At 40.9% G+C, this 20271-nt stretch overlaps 1 protein-coding gene across 8 annotated transcripts in view; it reads left to right on the top strand.

Moving 5' to 3' along the window:
- The first annotated feature begins 745 nt into the window (after nt 1-745).
- Nucleotides 746-20271, top strand: part of LOC110531730 (adhesion G protein-coupled receptor L3) — a 336356-nt gene continuing 316830 nt past the window's right edge. For all 8 annotated transcript variants that reach the window (XM_021615086.3, XM_090183775.1, XM_021615085.3 and 5 more), the window contains exon 1: nt 746-1359. The gene's annotated coding sequence lies outside the window, so the exon portion shown is untranslated. The remainder of the gene's footprint in view (nt 1360-20271) is intronic.

Raw genomic sequence — 20271 nt, 5'->3', positions numbered from 1 at the left:
TGTGCTGTGATGTGTGACAAAAGCTCTGAACCTTTCCATTCTCATAGTTTCTACAGATGGTAAATGAAATATTTTTTTCTGTTGCTAAAAGTATTATTATATTATTGATCGATTGACTATGACTTTTCAAACCACCCAGTAGTGCTATCTGCAGTATTAGCCATTCTTGGACCTTTGACCAAAAACAAGCTACATATGGAAAGTACCAAAAGAAATGATCTAATGACTGTCTCTTTGCAGGAAAACCTGCAGAGCTGGGAAGGTTGTATCCCCCATACATATATATATATATATATATATATATATATATATATATATATATATATATATATATATATAACATTATAAATGGAAAAATTATACGGTTTGAATCCGGAGTCGTTTTGCGTATCAGTTCACAAACCATGGAATCAGTACATCGAAAATCTCTTCCCAACTATTTTTCAATCTATATGGCACAGCTGTCAATTATTTGGTACTTGAATGAAAGTGGTACACTTATATACAGTGTTGCTAGCAGCTGACAGTTAATTCATTTTCTCATGTCCACAGCCTTACCAAGCAATTATTGAGAGGTATGTTACTCATAAATATTTCGATTCAGGCCTACAAGCACAGACCTATATTACTTAACCAAATGTAATATGACTTTCACTTGACAGTCAAACACGCATGACACAGGTAGAGGCGTAGGTAGTTAGTTGCATTTTTATCCCATGTTTACTGCTAGGTGGAGCCCGAGTATATTGTGTGAGCGACAATCCAGATCCGAGTTTTGCGTCTCGCCGTTCTCGCATTCTACCTTGAGTCAAAGACCGCATTTCTCCCAGGCAGTGCTCCGAAATTGGTTTGTCATATGCGCAGAGAGCAAAGCTTTGGAAGCAAAAAATATATCGAGTTCTTTGCGGTGGAGATTTTCAAACAAGACACATTTATTTGGCATAGCCTACTCTTCTTTTGCGCTAATGTGTTTTGCCTTTGAGCTTTTACTTTCGGACGTGATGTAGTAGTTACTGCACAAGAGGACGTGTTGTGCGCCACTTCTTTTGAGGGACTGTCATCTGGATACACAAGGAGACCGTTCTTTCTCCAGCAATATCGACAGTACACGGATCATATAGACATGTCCAGCTCTTCTAGCCTACTATCGGACTTCTGAGAAAATATAAGCGGAGTTATTCGAAATTATTATTTGGAATCTCCCTTCTTTTCCCTCGACCCTCTGAGGAGACTGATCTGTGCGCAAGGACGATATCAATTGTGTTAAGAAAATAAGTGTGAACAATTTTATTACTCACACTTTCAATGGGAGGACTATTTGAAGGGTATAACCGTTTCACCAGTGTCTTCTAAAACACGGTAAGAATATTATGCTAATTCGTAGGCTATACGATTTTGCCTGCATCTTCATCTAGATTTTGGTTCGTATATGCACTTCAATTAGCCTACCTGCAGTTTCTCGTATATACACTATTTGCCTGTGGATGTAATGTGTAGGCTAATGAGTTATACGTTGTTATATTTAAGACTTCATTTTTAAGTAAACTTGGCGACGGTGTGTCACGGTTGGTATTCATTGGTTACGCAGTTTGCAATTAATTGCTTTGTCAAGATATCAATAGTTTCTGGTGTCAGTTGCGGTGATTTAAAGAGCGTCACTTAATGAGCGCGTCCTTGCTGCTCTATCCAAATTAGGGAACCAATGTGCACATTTCAAATAGTTTGTTGTATGGTTTATTATAAAGGGAATGGTAGGCACTATGCACCGGCAACGTGCGTTTGTCCGTTTCTCTATTCACAACCCAGCTTTCAGAAGATGTGAAAATAATGCGTTACATAATCCAGTATTAAGTTGGTGATGAATGAAGTTTATGTAGGGTACCCTTAAACAGTTCACAGTCCGTTTTACAATGGGTGCTTGAAACAGTGGTTGTATACAATAGGATGTTCAAGGGAAAACTGTGTATAGAGTCACGGATGAACGGCAATATCTGGAATAGAATGAAAATTGATGTTTTTCCACATGTATAATGTTGTCAATTTTGAGTGCCACCATGCAAGTTATGGGAAAACGGACGCACTAACAGACCTGAGGGGACCATCTGCATCGCACGATAAATTAAATATAGGCTAGCATGAGCCACCAGAATTGGTTAGTTGTATGTTTTAATCTCATTCCTTTGCACACAAGACTGCCATATCTGCGACACCCCAGTAGTCCACTGACGTAGGCCATACGCGTTCACACTTATTTACTCATTTTGCTATCTATATACAGTTTTTTTCATAAAGTATTCACACCCCTTGACTTATTCCGCATTTTGTTGTTTTACAAAGTTGGATTAAAATGGATTTAATTGTCATTTATTTTTGTCAACGATTCTACACAATGTACTCTGATATCAAAGTCGAAGAAAAAATCTAACCTTTGTAAAAATAAAAAAAAAATCATGAAAAATACAACACTATCTTGATTAGATAAGTATTCAACCCCCGGAATCAATACATGTTAGAATCACCTTTGGCGGCAATTACAGCTGCATGTCTTTGTGGGTGAGTCTTGAAGAGCTTTCCACATCTGACTTGTGTAACATTTGCCCATTATTATTTTACAAATTCTTCAAGCTCTGTCAAGTTGATTGTTTATCATTGCTTGACAACCATTTTCAGGTCTTGCCATAGATTCTCAAGCAGATTTAAGTCAAAACTGTAACTCGGCTACTCAGGAACATTCACTATGTTATTGGTAAGCAACTCTAGTGTAGATTTTGCGTTGTGTTTTAGGTTGTCTTGCTGAAAGGTGAATTAATCTCCCAGTGTCTGGTGGAAGGCAGACAGAACTAGGTTTTCTTTTAGGATTTTGCCTTTGCTTAGTTCCATTCCGTTGTACTTTTTATCCTGAAAAACTCCCCAGTTCTTAACAAATACAAGCATACACATAACATGATTCCACCACCACTATGCTTGAAAATATGGAGAGTGATACTAAGTAATACGTTTGGGGCAAATCCAATACAACACTTTGTATTCAGGACAAAGAGTGAATTGCTTTGCCACATTTTTTGCAGAATTACTTTATTGCAAACAGGGTGAGTGTTTTGCAATATTCTGATTTTCTACAGGCTTCATTCTTTTTACTCTGTCATTTAGGTTAGTATTCTGAAGTAATTACAATGTTCCATCAGTTTTCTCCCATCACAGCCATTAAACTCTACCATTGACCTCATGATGAAATCCCTGAGTGGCCTGTATCTTTTGTAGTGACTGGGTGTATTGATAAATAATTTGTACGATACATTTGAATTTATCAGAACTTTTCAACTTCTCTTCTGTCACATTTCAATATACATCTGCTATTTTGTCCTCAATGCCATTTTAGATATGAAAGGGAATGGACTAACATGAGTGACGTGTGTGTGTGTGTGTGTGTGTGTGTGTGTGTGACATAAAACATTCCAAATAGGATCAGAGTCTGCAACATTCATTTATTTGTCAAAGTTTTGAATCCTTCTGGTCAGTTCCTCACCAAGGTTTAGCAGGCTTACTACCTAACACTTGTTTGTCTCTGACTTTCCATCTCATCCTCTGTGAAGTGCTCTCAAGGTGGTGACACGTGATTACAGCCATATCTTCAATGTGGTGGATGTACGGTAAACATGCCCATAACAAAACCTAAACGAGCCATCTACCTCAGACGGTGAAGACCTTGACATCCTCCCACTAGAGGAATAACGAGAGGACAGTTCATGCTTTGCTTTTTTTGTCTAATTGGATGTCAACCTGTAGTTTACTTTCAGTGCATCTTGTCTTTGCTCATCCAATGCCACGTCGTTCTTCATAATATTTGCTCCACAGCTGTGGGCAGTGTCCCAACGGTGTATGTCTGACAGATATCACTTTTGACTATATTGCTAGATGCTGACCTCACCTTTCCTCTTGTTGTGGTGCAGTACCATTGCAGTGCATTCTGGAGGGCTGGCCTAATTTGTTTTAGCCAACCGCTTATGCAGTAAAGTGAATGTCTGGAAAATTGATAATCCTGGTAGCAAGAGTTGCTCTCTCTGGAAACGACCTTTTACTGCCAGAATATCAAGAAAAAGGAGAGGGTAGATGATGAAGAGGGAGGTGTATATAGCACCTCATAGCTGGTGCAGGGATCTACCTGTGTGCCATCTGGCTTGTGAAAACAATCAGTGGTAACCTTACCCTACAGTCATTACTGCTTTAGGTGTTCTAAAGTCTAGTAGGTGTTTTTTCTTCTCATGAAATCACACTTTATTCGTTGTGGGCTGGAATTCAATCAAACTGGGCCATACTGTACGTATAGATGAATGTTCTGATCAAATCAAACTGCTTATTGTTTTAGATATCTAGGCCTAAATGATCAAGTGGAACAAATGATTTAATTTGGTTTAATAAGCAGTTGTTTGAATCAATGACACGGTGGATGGTTATCAATGTTTAATTCTTGCAAGGTGGTCCCACCTGTGTTTACAAGCCAGGCAGATAGCTTTTAATCTGGTGCATTGCCAACGTTGAATACCTTTTTTACTGTTTTAGCATGGCATTTGCTTATGAATGGTTCGTGAAGCATTATAGAGGTCCTTGTAAAGGGTTTGTGAAGGCACACAACACTCCCTTATACCTCCAGTCTGTTTCGTAGCTGGGAGATGTTTGAGTACATAGTTTTCACCTAGTTACATTCGTTGTCGATCTGTAAAATGAATGTGTATTGTGTTCTTGTCACTTTTTTTTTTCTTCAAGGTTTCTTTCCCTCTATTGTTTTGTTGTCTTGACAAATATGTTTTTCCTGAGACGTTTCTCTGACAAAAGCATAACAAATGGTAATATTTCTTAACCTGGCTGACATAGTGAGCTCCAAAAGAATTACGACAGTGACAAGTGCTTTGGCTCTGTAGTCCTTCACTTTGTATTTTAAATGATGCAGATAGATTATTTACCATTCATTTCTAATGGGAACAAAATAATTGGAAACGCAACCAAAACAAACAGCAAATGCATCCAACAAATTTGTCACAAGCTTGATGTAGTGCTATGAATATTTGACCAAATATATTATAGTGGCTTGGAAATAAATGCCATTTTTGAAAGGAGGCAAATGGTTAGTAGGAAAAACCTTTTGTCGTTTTGATGTCGCCAGATTGACTTTAGATGCAGTGTAACATTGTCTAGCTAGCTAAGATTGAGGGGAGACCGTTAGCATGTTAGCATTGCTTGCAATGCACGTTAGCATTGCTTGCTATTTTTGATGAATTTTGCTAGCTAATGACGACATTTCCATCTGTCTAAACTTGGAATTTGACGACATGATAATGATGGCAAAGTTGTTTCCAACTAAATATTTGCCTACTTTAGAGATGTCCTCATATTTCCAGGACACTGTTGTGTAATTTAGACTAAACAGTTGTTAGCCTCCGTCCAGAATGATTGGGCTTATCACGACTTTTGGGCACCACTATGACGCCGCCGGCAGAGGGCGGCTTGAGAACGTTCATAACAATGGCATGACGCGACTGAGTGACAGAGGTGCAAACTATGAATGGCTCCTGCCAGCTCCACTTGAGCTGTGGGGTAGTGAAATGTGGAGGTCTTTATTCAGCATTGTCTCTCTGTATAATGACTCTCTGTGTGTGTGTGTGTGTATATTACTCTCATGATTTAAGCCATCCCTTCTACACGCTACCCCACATTCCAGCTAATGGCGTAAATGTTTTATGATACGGGATAATTTGGTGCCCTCAGTAAAAACACTGGTTTCATCAAAACCAATCCTAACTACTTCCATAAAGGCCACCATTTCATTCTCAGAGGCTGTGCTGTTTTAGTTTTTCCGTTTTATTATTATTTTTTTGTTTCCCTAAAGTCGATTTGATTGAGCTTTTTGGACATTGGTATCAAATTTGCCAGTACAGTATGACTCGTCATGATCTCTTCAATTCCCTTAATCAGGTTAACTGTGTACGATTGAGGTCGACCGATTTTAATCGGCATGGCCAGTTAATTAGGGGCGATTTCAAGTTTTCATAACAATCGGTAATCGGCATTTTTGGATGCCGATTATGGCCGTTTACAGTGCAATCCACAAGGAAACTGCATGGCAGGCTTGACCACCTGTTACGCTTGTGCAGCAAGGAGCCAAGGTAAGTTGCTAGCTAGCATTAAATGTATCTTATAAAAAAACAATCAATCTTCACATAATCACTAGTTAACTACACATGGTTGACGATATTACTAGGTTAACTAGCTTGTCCTGCGTTGCATAAATTAACAGGCGCCGCATTTATTATATGATATGAAACAGAGGACCGGGCACGCCCCCATTATCATCGTCAGAGCTGCAGTGGAGCAGGTTGAGAGCTTCAAGTTCCTTGGTGTCCACATCACCAACAAACTAACATAGTCCAAGCACACCAAGGGAGTCGAAAAGGGCACGACAAAACCTATTCTCCCTCAGGAGAAACTATTTGGCATGGGTCCTCAGATCCTCAATAGATTCTACAGCTGCACCATCGAGAGCATCCTGATTGGTTGCATCACTGCTTGGTATGGCAACTTCTCGACCTCCGATCGCAAGGCACTACAGAGGGTAGTGCGACCGGCCCAGTCCATCACTGGGGCCAAGATTCCTGCCATCCAGGACCTCTATACCAGGCGGTGTCGGAGGAAGGCCCTAAAAATTGTCAGACTCCAGCCACCCTAGTCATAGTTTAGGTACAAAAGGCTTCTAAACAGCTTCTATCCCCAAGCCATAAGACTCCTGAACACCTAATCAAATGGCTACTTGCAGACTATTTGCATTGCCCCCCCCTTTTACACAGCTGCTACTCTCTGTTGTTATCATCTATGCCTAGTCACTTTAATAACACTACCTACATGTACATATCACCTCAATTAACCGGTGCCCCCGCACATTGACTCTGTACCAGGACCCCCACTCTATATAGTCTCTTTCTTATTTTACTGCTGCTCTTTAATTACTTGTTACTTTTATTTATAATCTGTATTTTATTTAAACTGCATTGTTGGTTTGGGGCTCGTAAGTAAGCATTTCACTGTAAGGTCAACCTGTTGTATTCGGTACATGTGACTAATAACATCTGATTTGATTTGAAACTAAGACAGAGCTACCGCAGACAAAGCTGAGGCTACGCCCGAGGACAGGAACAAGTACACAAAGTTCCGCTACAACCTCCACAGTGATGATACGAGCAAAAGGACAATCTAGGAATAAGGTGGAATCATACTACACAGGCTCCGCCGCATGTGGCAGAGGCTACAGTCCAGAAGACCCAGCCATTATCTGCCCAACGATGCCTCTCTTCCAAATTAACTCGATGCATTTATTGCACGCTTCGACAATAACATTGTGTGTGTGTGTGGGACCCCACCGATCCAGAGGACTGGGTGATTTTTGCTCTCCGAGGCTGTTCTAGGGTCTGTTCTCAGAGCATGCGCAGATCAGCTGGCTGGCATATTCAGTCATTTTCAACCTCTCCTTGGCCAAGTCTGTAATCCCCATGTTTTAAAATGACTAATAATTCCTGTTCCCAAGAACTCTTCATGCCAATGACTACCGCCCTGTGGTGCTCACATCTGTAATCATGAAGTGCTTTGAAAGGCTGGTAATGGCCCACATCGCCATCATTCCAGACACCGTAGACCCACTACAATTTGCATACAGCCCCGACCGATTCATAGACGATGCAATCTCAATTGCACTCTACTCTGTCCTCACCCACCTAGATAAGAATAATATCTATGTGAGTAGGCACCAGCTCAGCATTCAACATCCAATGTCCCCACCATGCTCGTCACCAACCTTAGGACCCTGGGACTGAACACCTCCCTCTGCTACTGGATCCTGGACTTCCTGAGGGGCCGACCCCAGGTCATGAGGGTAGGCAACATTACCTCTGCCATGCTGACCCTCAACAGTCCCTGTTCACCCGAGATTGCGTGGCCACACACGACTCCAACGCCATTGTGACATTTGCTGACAACATGCCAGGGGTAGGCCTGATCACCGGCGACGATGAGACAACCACAGGGAGGAGGTCAGTGACCTGGCCGTGTGGTGACGGGACAACAACCTCTCCCTCCAATGTCAGTAAGACCAAGGAGCTGATCTTGGACTACATGAAATCGGCGGTCAATTCCCAAATCACTACGGACTTAAAAATGGTCCAGTCACACACACAGTTGTGAAAAAAGCACGACAGCGCCTCTCCCCCCCAGGAGGTTGAAAAGGTTTGGCATGGACCCACAAATCCTCAAAGTTCTACAGCTGCACCACTGAGAGCATCGTGACTGGCTGCATCACTGCTTGGTATTTAAACACCTCCCTTGATCACATGGTGCTACAGAGGGTGGTGCGGACAGCCCAGTACATCACTGGGGCCGAGCTCCCTGCCATCCAGGACCTTTAAATCAGGCAGTGTGAAAGAAAGGCCCGGATAATCATTAGACTTCAGCCATCCAAGCCATAGACTATTCTTTCTGCAAGCGGAATCGGTGCATCATGTCTGACACCAACAGGCTCCTGAACAGCTTCTATCCCCAAGCCAGAATACTGCTAAATAGCTAACAGAATGGCTACACAGACTGAGTTTATTTTTGTATTTTATATCTATTTTTGCACTGTCTTTATGCACACTCACAAGAGTTTACACACTCACGCTCACTGACTTTATAATTAAGCTGATGAAATTACTTGAAATTTGGTTTCGGAGTTTGGTATTTCCAGAGTGTGTAAAAGCGATAAGCTTGTGTGGTATTTCCAAGTTAGCGGATTGTTTTGTTTAATTTTGTTTAATTACTTGAAATTTGGTTTCGGAGTTTGGTATTTCCAGAGTGTGTAAAAGCGATAAGCTTGTGTGGTATTTCCAAGTTAGCGGATTGTTTTGTTTAACTGACACTCCAACACACATAAGTCTACACACACGCATACAATCTTTATTTATGCTGCTAATGACGAGTCACCTTACTCCTATACATATCTACCTTTATCACTCCAGTGTCCCTGCACATTGTAAATATGGTATTGGAACTGACCCTGAACTTTCTTGTGTTCATATTTTTTGTTGTTGTACCTTATGTTATTTTAATGCTACATTTTATATTGATTACTGCATTTTGGGGTTTGGAGCTTGCAAGAATGGCATTTCAGTGTACTTGTGCACGTGACAAAAAAACTTGAAACATGCACTTATCTTCCCCTTGCTACAGGCTAGGCCTTCCTGCTTTTCAGATCTCCAATGAGTCGATAGCTTTAGGGCGAGAAGATTTATCTAAATAGGAGTAGTCTTCGAACTAAGACAATGGAAGCTTTCTATACATCACATTCAACGCTAAAACAATGTTGCTGCTTGAAGTACAGAGGGCTTGGGTTAAATGTGGAAGATGCATTTCGGTTGAACGCATTCAGATGTACAACTTTCCTTTTACAGTCAGGTAAGCTATTAAGTAGGTTGAACCTTGAACTGGGCTTATCAGTAACTGGTGGAATATCTACCCAATTTATTTCCCCTTGCCTGTGTGGGTGCTGAACATAGCTCATGTAACACTATGTGCAGCGTATTACTCAGGTACATATACAAATTGGATTCGGGGGTGAAATTAATATTAATTTTGACGCCTGCGTGTACAGTCATCTGTTCTGGAATCAAAAGCCATTTGTTCATTGTGGCTTCTGTACCGACTGCCTTCTGTCTCCATGTACATTGTGTTTAATGAGGGGAAATTAGTTTCTTTATCGAATCCAGAAAAACAATTACAGGAAGGGAGGAGAAGCCAGCAGCACCTGGTAATTGTGTTTTTTTTACCCCCTCCCTTTCAAACGCTTTCCAGACAAACCAAAATAACACTTACGTCACACCAAATTTGGTTGGAATTTTCAGCCAATTTTGTCGTTGCCAAAGTTGGTGTTGGAATAGATTTTTGGGTTGCTGGATGGCTTGAGGGGCTAAATGAATGATTGATGACTTGGGCATATAAAAATTGGCCTTGCATCCCTACAGATTGTATGCGGCTGCCGTTTGCATTGTTGGAGATATGTGATTCTACTTAGAATAAAAGGCTTTAGAAATGGTAGTGTAGCATCAATCATATATTTTCTGGATACAAATAGCCATGTTTGGCTAAATCCTTGCATACCATCAAGTAGAATATGACAGAATTACAGATGTCAAGGAAACAACAGTTAGACTACTTGCACTGACACTCACTATTATAGTAAACAAAAACTGAAACTAGTTAAATGAAGGATAACAGGCTTCAGCATAGTTTCTTTGACTGCAAAACTAACTCAAATAAAAGTTTTTGTTTTGTTTTTGGGCAAAAATCAAATGGGTTCTTTTATAAAGCTTTTTTCTCATGGGGTTTTTGAGCTTCTGAATCTGGTGGGTGAATGCTGCCAGTAGATGGCAACGTTTTAAATAGGCCTAGCTTGTGCATCACTATCAGTAGCTAATAGGGAAGAAATCCGAGGGCAAGTGTGAACCATATACTGGTGGGTTGTTTAGCAATAAAACCGACACGTGCGCAACTATGGGGCAAAACAGACGGGGTTGGCTTAGATTCAGTTTAGAGAACGTGAACTACATTTAATCTCTAATGTTTCTTGAAAACAAATGCGTTTGCACTATGAGCACTTGTCGTCTCAAATTCTGTACATTGTTACAGTTGTAAGTTAGCGAGCTAGGAAATTTTTCCCTTATTAGCAAAGAAATTACATGAGTCTACACCTCACTACAAAACATTATCAAGGACAAGATAAAACTAGCTGAAATGATCAATTTACGATTCCCGACATGGCAGCATCTAGTAATTGTTGCTAGCTATCTGGCCATCCAGAATCACAACGATAGCCTTCTGCCCCATTGAATCGCGTGCATCGTTTTTGTGGCGTTGTCAGCTAACCTGTCTATAGGCGTGAACAATGGCGGCAGCAAAAGTTAAAGCCCTGTATGGGATTGTTTTGAGGACATTGCTAGAAAGGACAAGGCAAGGCAGGGGGGTACACAGAAGAGAGCCCTATTTGGAAAAAGACCAAGTCCATATTATGGCAAGAACAGCTCAAATAAGCAAAGAAAAATGACAGTCCATTAAGGTCAGTCAATTTGGAAATTATCAAAAAGTTTATTCAAGTGCAGTCGCAAAAACCATCAAGCGCTATGATGAAACTGGCTCTCATGAGGACCGCCACAGGAAAGGAAGACCCAGATTTACCTCTACTGCAGAGGATAAGAGTTACCAGCCTCAGAAATTGCAGACCAAATACATGCTTCAGAGTTCAAGTAATAGACATCTCAACATCAACTGTTCAGAAGAGACTGTGTGAATCAGGCTTTCACGGTCAAATTCCTGCAAAGAAACCACAACTAAAGGACACCAATAAGAAGAAGAGACTTGCTTGGGCCAAGAAACATGAGCTATGGACATTAGACTGGTAGAAATCTGTCCTTTTGGTCTGATGAGTCCAAATTTGAGATTTTTGGTTTCAACCGGAATGTCTTTGTGAGATGCAGAGTATGTGAATGGATGACCTCTGCATGTGTGGTTTCCACCGTGAACCATTGAGGAGGAGGTGTGATGGTGTGGGGGTGCTTTGCTGGTGACAATGTATGTGATTTATTTAGAATTCAAGGCACACCTAACCAGCATGGGATGAGTTGGACCACAGAGTGAAGGAAACAAGTGCTCAGCATATGTGGGAACTCCTTCAAGACTGTTGGAAAAGCATTCCAGGTAAAGCTGGTTGAGAGAATGCCAAGAGTGTGCAAAGCTGTCAAGGCAAAGGGTGGCTACTTTGAAGAATGTCAAATATAAAATATTTTGATTTGTTTCATACTTTTTTGATTACTACAGGATTCCATATGTGTTATTTCATAGTTTTGATGTCTTCCCTATTATTCTACAAAAACATTCTGTAAAAAAAAAAACCTTGAATGAGTAGGTGTCCAACCTTTTGACTGGTACTGTACATACACACACACACACACACACACACACACACCAAAAAAGACCCTGCTGTCAGTGTGAGGGCCTTGGCTTTCTAGCTCTCCAGGAGAGGAGTGATTATGCTGTTGTCACGAACAGGCTCGTAACCCGTAACAAAGAGGGAGCGAATGTGGCGATAAGGAATAATACATATTTTTGTCATTCCTTAACTGAGGTAACCTATATACAATTAACAATGGTGTGTGTGTAGTGTAAGTGAGTGGTTGCGGGTATAGAGGTGATAATGAGAAGTGTTGAAAGGTGCCAAAGCAAGCAAACAAAAACGCCCCCCAGGTGTGTCCCATTTTACTGACGACCCTCCCAGCTCCGCCCACCGTCTTCCCCATTATTAAGGAAAACGAGTGCAAAAAGAGAATTCGGCAGCCTGAGTGGGAGGGTCGTCACACTGTTAAGATTAGACAGGCTGGTCTGCCAGGGCCGTCTGTGGTAGGAATGTGTCAAAAGAAGAAAAGAAAGGCTGAAAATGAAAGAATCACGGCTGTGGAAAGTAAAGGTCCTTGTGGCACGCCTCACTCAACACTTTCGGTCTCCAGGGCTACAAAGAGCTAGGGCAGAGAGGTTGTGGCGAAAAGCTTTTCAACAACAGAGCAAATTAGTCCGTATTGATGGACGCTACGTGATACAAAACATAAGAGCCATTTAAGGCCCAAGGTTTGCTTTCAGAAAGTGACACAAGGCATATTTGACTCTTGTAGCCGCGGCTGTATATAGAAGGCTGGCAATTGCAAGGTCACAGTAGTGAGATGACCGGGGTTATTGTGGTACAAGTTAACAAGTTAAGTGCTTCTGCATCAATGGTTGGCTCCGTACAAAATATTGAACTGAAAAGATTGAGCTTTTAAAGGTTTTGAGCTTTTAATTATTTTTTTAAAGCACACACAGACAGACAATCACACACACTCACTCATGAGCTGCCCTGTGAGGCATGTAGTGTTTCTTAAATGTATTTTAATCTTCTATGTAGCGCTCATTGTCAGACAGGGAGGAGAATTTGCCACACACACAATGACAGGAATGTGTGTGAGCCGGGTGGGAGGGTGTGGGTGAAGACGTACATTCATCCCGCCGTCCCACTCATTCGCTAACCCATCCATTGTTTCCTCTAATAGCCCCATTATTCCTCCTCATAATGATGGGGATTATCAAATTAATTCCAGCTACTTTCTCTTTGCAGAGTTTGCCCCTAAATGCGGTCGGGAAAAGGGGAGCGAGGCTAGGGGCTAATGGAACGCTTTTCAGCGGGATGGAATTGTGGGGGATTTCGTGCCCATCCAATGAGACTGCGGTGTTTTGAAAAGAGCAGCTTGTGAGAAGCTGAAGTCATGGAAGAGTCATAGCCGCTTCCAATAGGCTTGTCAACCAGACAATGTGTTGGAAACGTATGGGTTCGAGTGAGAGAGAGAGAGAGAGTGAGAAACTGCCCCCTTCCACTCTGGGAAAGTAGGGAATGTGACCACCATGGACCATAAAATCACTCTAAATCAACTTGACCCCCATTGATTAGATGACTCTTACAATGAAACCTGCTATGCTCTTGTGGTCCATCCGGTAAACACGGGAAACAATACACATAAAAAGAGCCTGTCCGCCCTCTTACCCGAGTTCCAGTGCCACGTCACATTAATTCAAGTAATATATGCATTCAATTTGAATAAAAGCCTGTGAGGGTGGCGAGAGTAGAGCTCAATCGTGTGGCGTGCGCTCAGCACCAGCCAGCATGACCAACGCCGTCCCCCCCCTCCCAGTCGTCAAATTTCTTTGCTCGTCGATTTTCCCTGAACCAAGCAGTGTTAAAATGTCAAACTCTCAAACCGCACACCAAATACCTGACTCTCTAAATATGTCTTTGCTTTGTAGATGTGAGTGCTGCAGCATTCACAAATGGACTTGCCTCCTTAATCACTTCATATGTATAAGTCATCTATTTAATTGTTGCTCAAAGGCCTACTACTAATGACAACAGCAGAAATGGATTGAGAGATCTATAGGGATAGAAGCCTTGTCCTTTTCATCAAATGTGATGAGTGTTGTAGATTGATTGGGCGTTGCCTTTTATCTAGTGTCTTAGAATGGCCCTCCTACTGATGAAATAGGGTTACCTTTGGTGGGATTTCTATTGCACCCCAGGGCTGGGGTCTATTCCAATTCAATTGGTCCTTGGTAGCTCAGTTGGTAGAGGATGGAGCTTGTAATGCCAGGGTAGTGGGCTCGATTCCCAGGACCACCCATATATAAAATGTATGCATGCATGACTGTCGCTTTGGATGAAAGCATGTAATGGCATATACATCACACACACACTGCCAGTCAAAAGTTTGGACACCTACTCATTCAAGGTTTTTTCTTTCTTTCTTTCTACTATTTTCTACATTGTAGAATAATAGGCAAGACATCATCAAAACTATGAAATAACACATATGGAATCATGTAGTAACCAAAAAAGTGTTAAATGAAACAAAATATATTTTATATGTGAAGTTCTTCAAAGTAGCTACCCAGTACTAAAGGACACCAATAAGAAGAAGAGACATGCTGGGCCAAGAAACACGAGCAATGGACGTCAGTCCATACTTAACCAGCATGGCTACCACAGCATTTTCCAGTGATACACCATCCCATCTGGTTTGTGCTTAGTCCAACTATCATTAGTTTTTCAACAGGACAATGGCCCATCACACCTCCAGGCTGTGTAAGGGCTAGTTGACCAAGAAGGAGAGTGATGGAGTGCTGCATCAGATGACCTGGCCTCCACAATCACCCGACCTCAACCCAATTTAGATAGTTTGGGATGAGTTGGACCGCAGGGTGAAGGAAAAGCAGCCAACAAGTGCTCAGCATTGTGGGAACTCCTTCAAGACTACAGGAAAAGCATTCCAGGTGAAGCTGGTTGAGAGAATGCCAAGAGTGTGCAAAGCTGTCATCAAGCCAAAGGGTGGCTACTTTGAAGAATCTCAAATATAAAATACATTTTGATTTGTTTAACACTGTTTTGGTTACTACATGATTCCATATGTGTTATTTCACAGTTTTGATGTCTTCACTATTATTATATAATGTAGAAAATAGTACAAATAAAGAAAAACCCTTGAAGGAGTAGGTGTCCAAAATTTACTGGTACTGTATATAATTCCAGTGAACTCAAATTGAACCAAACACTAATTTAAATTTACAATTTTCCTTGTTGAAAAGTATTGAAGAGAATTTGAATGAATTGTACTTCTTGAGTTGAAATGGAATTGACCCCAACCCTGTAGCACTCTTGAAGTACCTGGATGAATTCAACTCACCTGAAGTAATGGTGTCATTCAGCGTAATCACATGCTTATTACCAAAGAGTAAAAACGACTTACAAGGACGTGTACACGGGTAACTTTTTTTCTCACCAGTTAAAACTTATTGTATGATAATGTTAAACTATGTGTGGAACTATTATATAAGGCATGGTAGTTGTGTGATCACATTATATTAAACTTGCCAGTTGCATTGGTTTATTAAAATCAGTCCACCTATTCCTCCCACACCAGGAATGAATCAAAACAGAAGTCTTTGTATGTGAAACCTGACCGGAGGTGTGAGTGTGAAAAAAGATTGATGTGAATTCATTTATATGCTGCCGCAGCGCTGGCTGCAAGTGTAATACCTGAAATGTGGATTTAGCATTTGAAGGAATCCTATCTTTTCTTATGACCCTCCTGGTGTTCCTAAAAGGTACCCAGAAGCTATCAAACTGACATTGTCCAACGAAGCCGCAGTATATCAACCTATTTAATACTCTGTAAATTGTGATGCATTTGTCTACATGCATTTAACAATGTGACACGTTTTCGGAGGAGAAGATTGATATTGAAGCTTTGCTGCATTTATTTTATTTTGTATATATTTTTTTTTACTAGACAGGATGTGGTGGGGACTCAAACAAAAACAGTGCTTTTCCTGCTAAATGGAGAAACTTGGGAGTTAATTTATGGCCTGTTTGGAAGGCAAGTTTGGGCCTGAATCCATAATGAGCGAGTGCAGCTGCAGCCGCATACAAATGAATGGATGACGGTTAGCATTTATGCCTCCCGAACCATGGAGACCTCCTGATCTGACCAATAATTGCAGATCAAAGAGGGGGAAGATGGGTTTTTAGTTTTTATCATAAATATCAATGTACAATTATTCCTATACTTACTGTACAATGCTAAATGTGTCACATGCCTAAGGAATACAGATGGCAGCCTTCAAGTTATCACTAAGGTGTTTAGAGGATTAAGGTCATAATTGCGTCCAAAATGTCACCCTTTTTCTTTCATCGTGCACTGCTTTTGGCCAGGGCCCATAGGGTTCTGGTAGTGCACTATTTTGGGAATAGGGTACCATTTGGGACACTGACGAAGACTGCGAAATACCAAATGGTCAAGTAAATGTCATGTGTAAAGTTCATGTAATGTTATACCAACCTAAGTATGTAGTGCAGGGATGGCGGCTTGCTTTTGTAGGCACGCAAATTGTTTTCTTTTTTGGGGGGGGGGGGGGGGGGGCTCAGTCAGTCTCAACTTACTGTTGAGAGTTAGAACAGTTGAATACACAAGGTTCAATTTAGAAATGTTATTGTGCATCAGCATATTTTCTCATGTCAGCTAACATTTTTTAGATAAGTTAGTCTAATTTTACTTAGGGCTCCTAAAAGGCTAGGGCCGGCTCTGAATGCATATGTGGGCAGACCTGTGAGCCACTGTGGCCCCTCGTGAGTTCAATTTTTTTGGTGGCCACACTCCCATCAAAGTTGCCCATCCCTGATGTAGTGCATGTGTATAGCATAGAGAGAGAATGTAATTAAGTTGTCAGTCGGATTGGGAACTTGTGTATCAGTTTCTTAGTTAGTGATGAATAAATGATCAATCCTCTAACATCAATCAATTTTATAAAACCCTTTTTTAATGGTTAAGAGCAGTGCTAACACAACTTCCACTTGGATTGTTTTCTCTCTTCTCTCCTCAGGGAAATGTTACAAAATGCACATTTGTGACATGCTCTATCAAAATCAGTCGCTTGTCGTGCAAGCTAATTAGCATAGAAACATGAACATTTCATCAAAAGTATTGATATGCTCTGAACAATGCTATTTGTTTTCTAGCCAACCCAATTAGAATGTCAAAATCAAAAGTGTAGGTAAACTTTAAAAATGAGTCCTTGGCTAGCTAATGTTCAGTCAGCTGACAAGCTAAAGACACCCCCACATTTTTTGGGTACATTAATCCGCTAGCTAGTACATTATCCTGTTAAATGAGCAAGCGAGCTACACGTTTAGCCAAATAACAGACATGTCTTCTACAGTAGCACTTGAGTTGCGACGTGCAGTAGGCAAACAGCGTTGCGGTCAAAACTGACAAACTTCAGAGGTGATTTTTTTTTTTCTGAACAGCTGAGCTCAATTTAGAGAGCTGATACATAAGTTATACATAGTTCTGAAGCAAATCTCTCTTCAAATATCTATAGAGCTCAAAATGTATGTTGGCGTCAACTGATAAGGATGGAGCAAGTTACACTGAAGTGTGCCATAGGGGACTGTATGTTTTGCCAGTGTCAGTCCATTTAGAGGGGATAACAATGTAGTAATAATAGTAATAATGCCTGAAAGGTAATATTACATATAAGCATTTCTATCAAGCCCAATAGGCCCTAGTACCATTCATGTTTGAAATGTTTTGAATTATGCCTCCATCATTGAGTGGAAGGCTTATTTTTTAATTAGAAAAATGCAAATTTGTGACCCGTTTCAGGAAGCTAGGCGTATGTCGCATGTCACTACTTCACAGTGGAGGCATTTAATAATCTTTTTTTTGTTATTCTTTATCAAAATACGTTTTTTGGCATAAAAGCCTTCTGGAACATGTGAACGTTCATGTGCGTTAATAACGAACTTGTATTCCATTTGTAAATATGTATAAAATGGTTAAATTATGAGCCTGGTTGGTTTAGCCACAGAGAGAGCCAGGAACCTTCCCATTAGCCATGATTGGCTGAGATAATCAATGGGTTGGACATGCCAGGAGATGAATTTGGATTGGTCTGCCATGTAGCATGCTTCTGTCTATAACGTGAGCTGCTCTCAGTATGTGTTGATAATCCTTTCTACTGCTGATTTAGCCATTGAGAACTACAAAAGTTTTGCTGCTTTTCTCAACAACATTGATGCCCTAAATTTAGCAGGCGCTCTCGACAGATCAGTTGAAAAAAGTTGTGATGGGCTACTTTCTGCACACGCCACGGTCAGTGTGAACCGTAGTGACTTGACAACGCTGGCCAAACAAGATGCAGCTACAAACCAAAATGGTGATAAATGGTTCCAGACTGGCGTGAAGCGTTCATCCATGTATACGGGTAAGAGTCTAGCTACATATTCAGATACTATAGGTTTCCAATTTTCCTAGAATGTCGTATTCATTGCAAGTTAAAGCATACTGTTAGCTTGCTAACAAATGTTAGTTTGCTGTCTCACTAGCTAATGTTACGTGTATGATCAGTGTTGTACTATTATTTAAATCAGAAATCCATTGCTAGCTAACATTGAACCTAGTTGGTTAGCTTTAGCTACCTGCAGATTCATACTACAGCTATGACGATCACTTTGGTAGTAGTACGAGTTGAGATTATGCGGGTTCATTGTTTAGCTAACTAGCTACATGTGTAAACAAAAGACTCCACTTCGCCTGGTGATTACATGACCTATCAAATTAGCCAGGTGTGTCTGGGGGTGATTACGACCATATAAAGTATTTCATGAACATGTGTAGATGTCTGGTTGTAGAATTTCTTTCACGTGACCCATCCACTTAGTGTCTGCAGAAGCATCATCTTATAATTATCTGGACACTTTCTGTTCTTGATATTGCTACTATGCAAATATGCAAGTAACCATTTCATTGTTCCATTTTCACAGTCTGTATCCTGTACATGTGACAAATAAACATTACGTTTAATTTGATATAGTGTGTGTTTACCAGAGACGGCCAATAGCTAGTTCCTGTGTTTGTTTACTACACCACTCATTCTGTTTAGCACATGGCCTCACATGTGACTCCTTAAAGAGATGGGTGGGGCTAAGGCTTAAGAGGGTGTGAACGATGCTGAATGGGTGGAGACCAAGAAGAGCTCTCCAGTAGGTGAAAAAAATCATTCTTGGGTCTTTTTCTCACAAGTGGGTTTACAAGTTTATCAACTTTCAAAGCATAATTACTTTCCCATTTGTTCCTCAACTGCAGTGTATGATATACCATTTTCTAGCTGAGTCTCTACTTTTATCCAAAGTAAAAAATACAATTTCAAATGTCGCTACATAGGACTGAATCCAGGTGGTGGGTCACATTTGTAATATAATCAAGGGGGCTCAATCCATTTGCTTGATCAGAATCTGATTTAGATTGTGTCTTATTAAAATCTATTTCAGCATCTCACTGCGCCTGTGATTGAGCCCAAATTGATTTCTCTAATCAATAGCTATAGGATTTAAACTGAGGGGGACGGACTGCCTTATCCAGGAGGCTCCTTGCAGCAGTCACTTGCTCACATTGAAGCATGTGATTGCCCCATTTGGAGTGACGCAGGCTATTCGAGACACAAGCACTGTGTACCTTCAATCGTGCCTCGTACCAGGGTTGTAGTCATTAGTGCAAACCGTAGCAAAACATCTTGCAACAGAAAACAAAAATGTGCTTTCTTGTTGGACAGGTTCTGGTTGACCCTCCCTGTTTCAGTCCATTTTCTTCCATTTGGTGCCTTTTTGAAAATGACCCTTGATGGTATATAAGGACACTCAGTTTCAATCTGTGGTGCTGCGGAGACAACTGGCAAAATAATCTTGCCTGCCAGACTTTTGACAAATTTGAGGCGGAAATGCCCGGATTGATGCAGGGGCCCACTGGAGTAAAACCGTTCAAAAAGCAAATGACACGTTTTTTGTCTCACCTTGAACTTAATTGACTGCCTGAAAGCTGACGTCCTCTGAAAAGTGCTGAAGGAGGGTACTACTTCTTCCTGACATTTTGAAAAGGGTAGCTGTTGACATCGACATCGCAGACCCCCCTGCCGTGCCCTTTACATATGGATTGTGACAATCGCGTGCACATTCTATACCTTCAGAAAGTATTCATACCCCTTGACTTATTCCACATTGTGTTACAAACCTGATTTCAAAATGGGTTGAATTGACACGATTTCCAATTTCCTTTAAATCATCCTTGAGATGTC

Source organism: Oncorhynchus mykiss, chromosome 9 (assembly GCF_057628025.1).
Source record: "Oncorhynchus mykiss isolate SJ-2025 chromosome 9, ASM5762802v1, whole genome shotgun sequence".
Lineage (NCBI taxonomy): Eukaryota > Metazoa > Chordata > Actinopteri > Salmoniformes > Salmonidae > Oncorhynchus > Oncorhynchus mykiss.
Note: the sequence above shows the minus strand (reverse complement) of the source record. Positions and strands in the feature narration are given on the sequence as shown.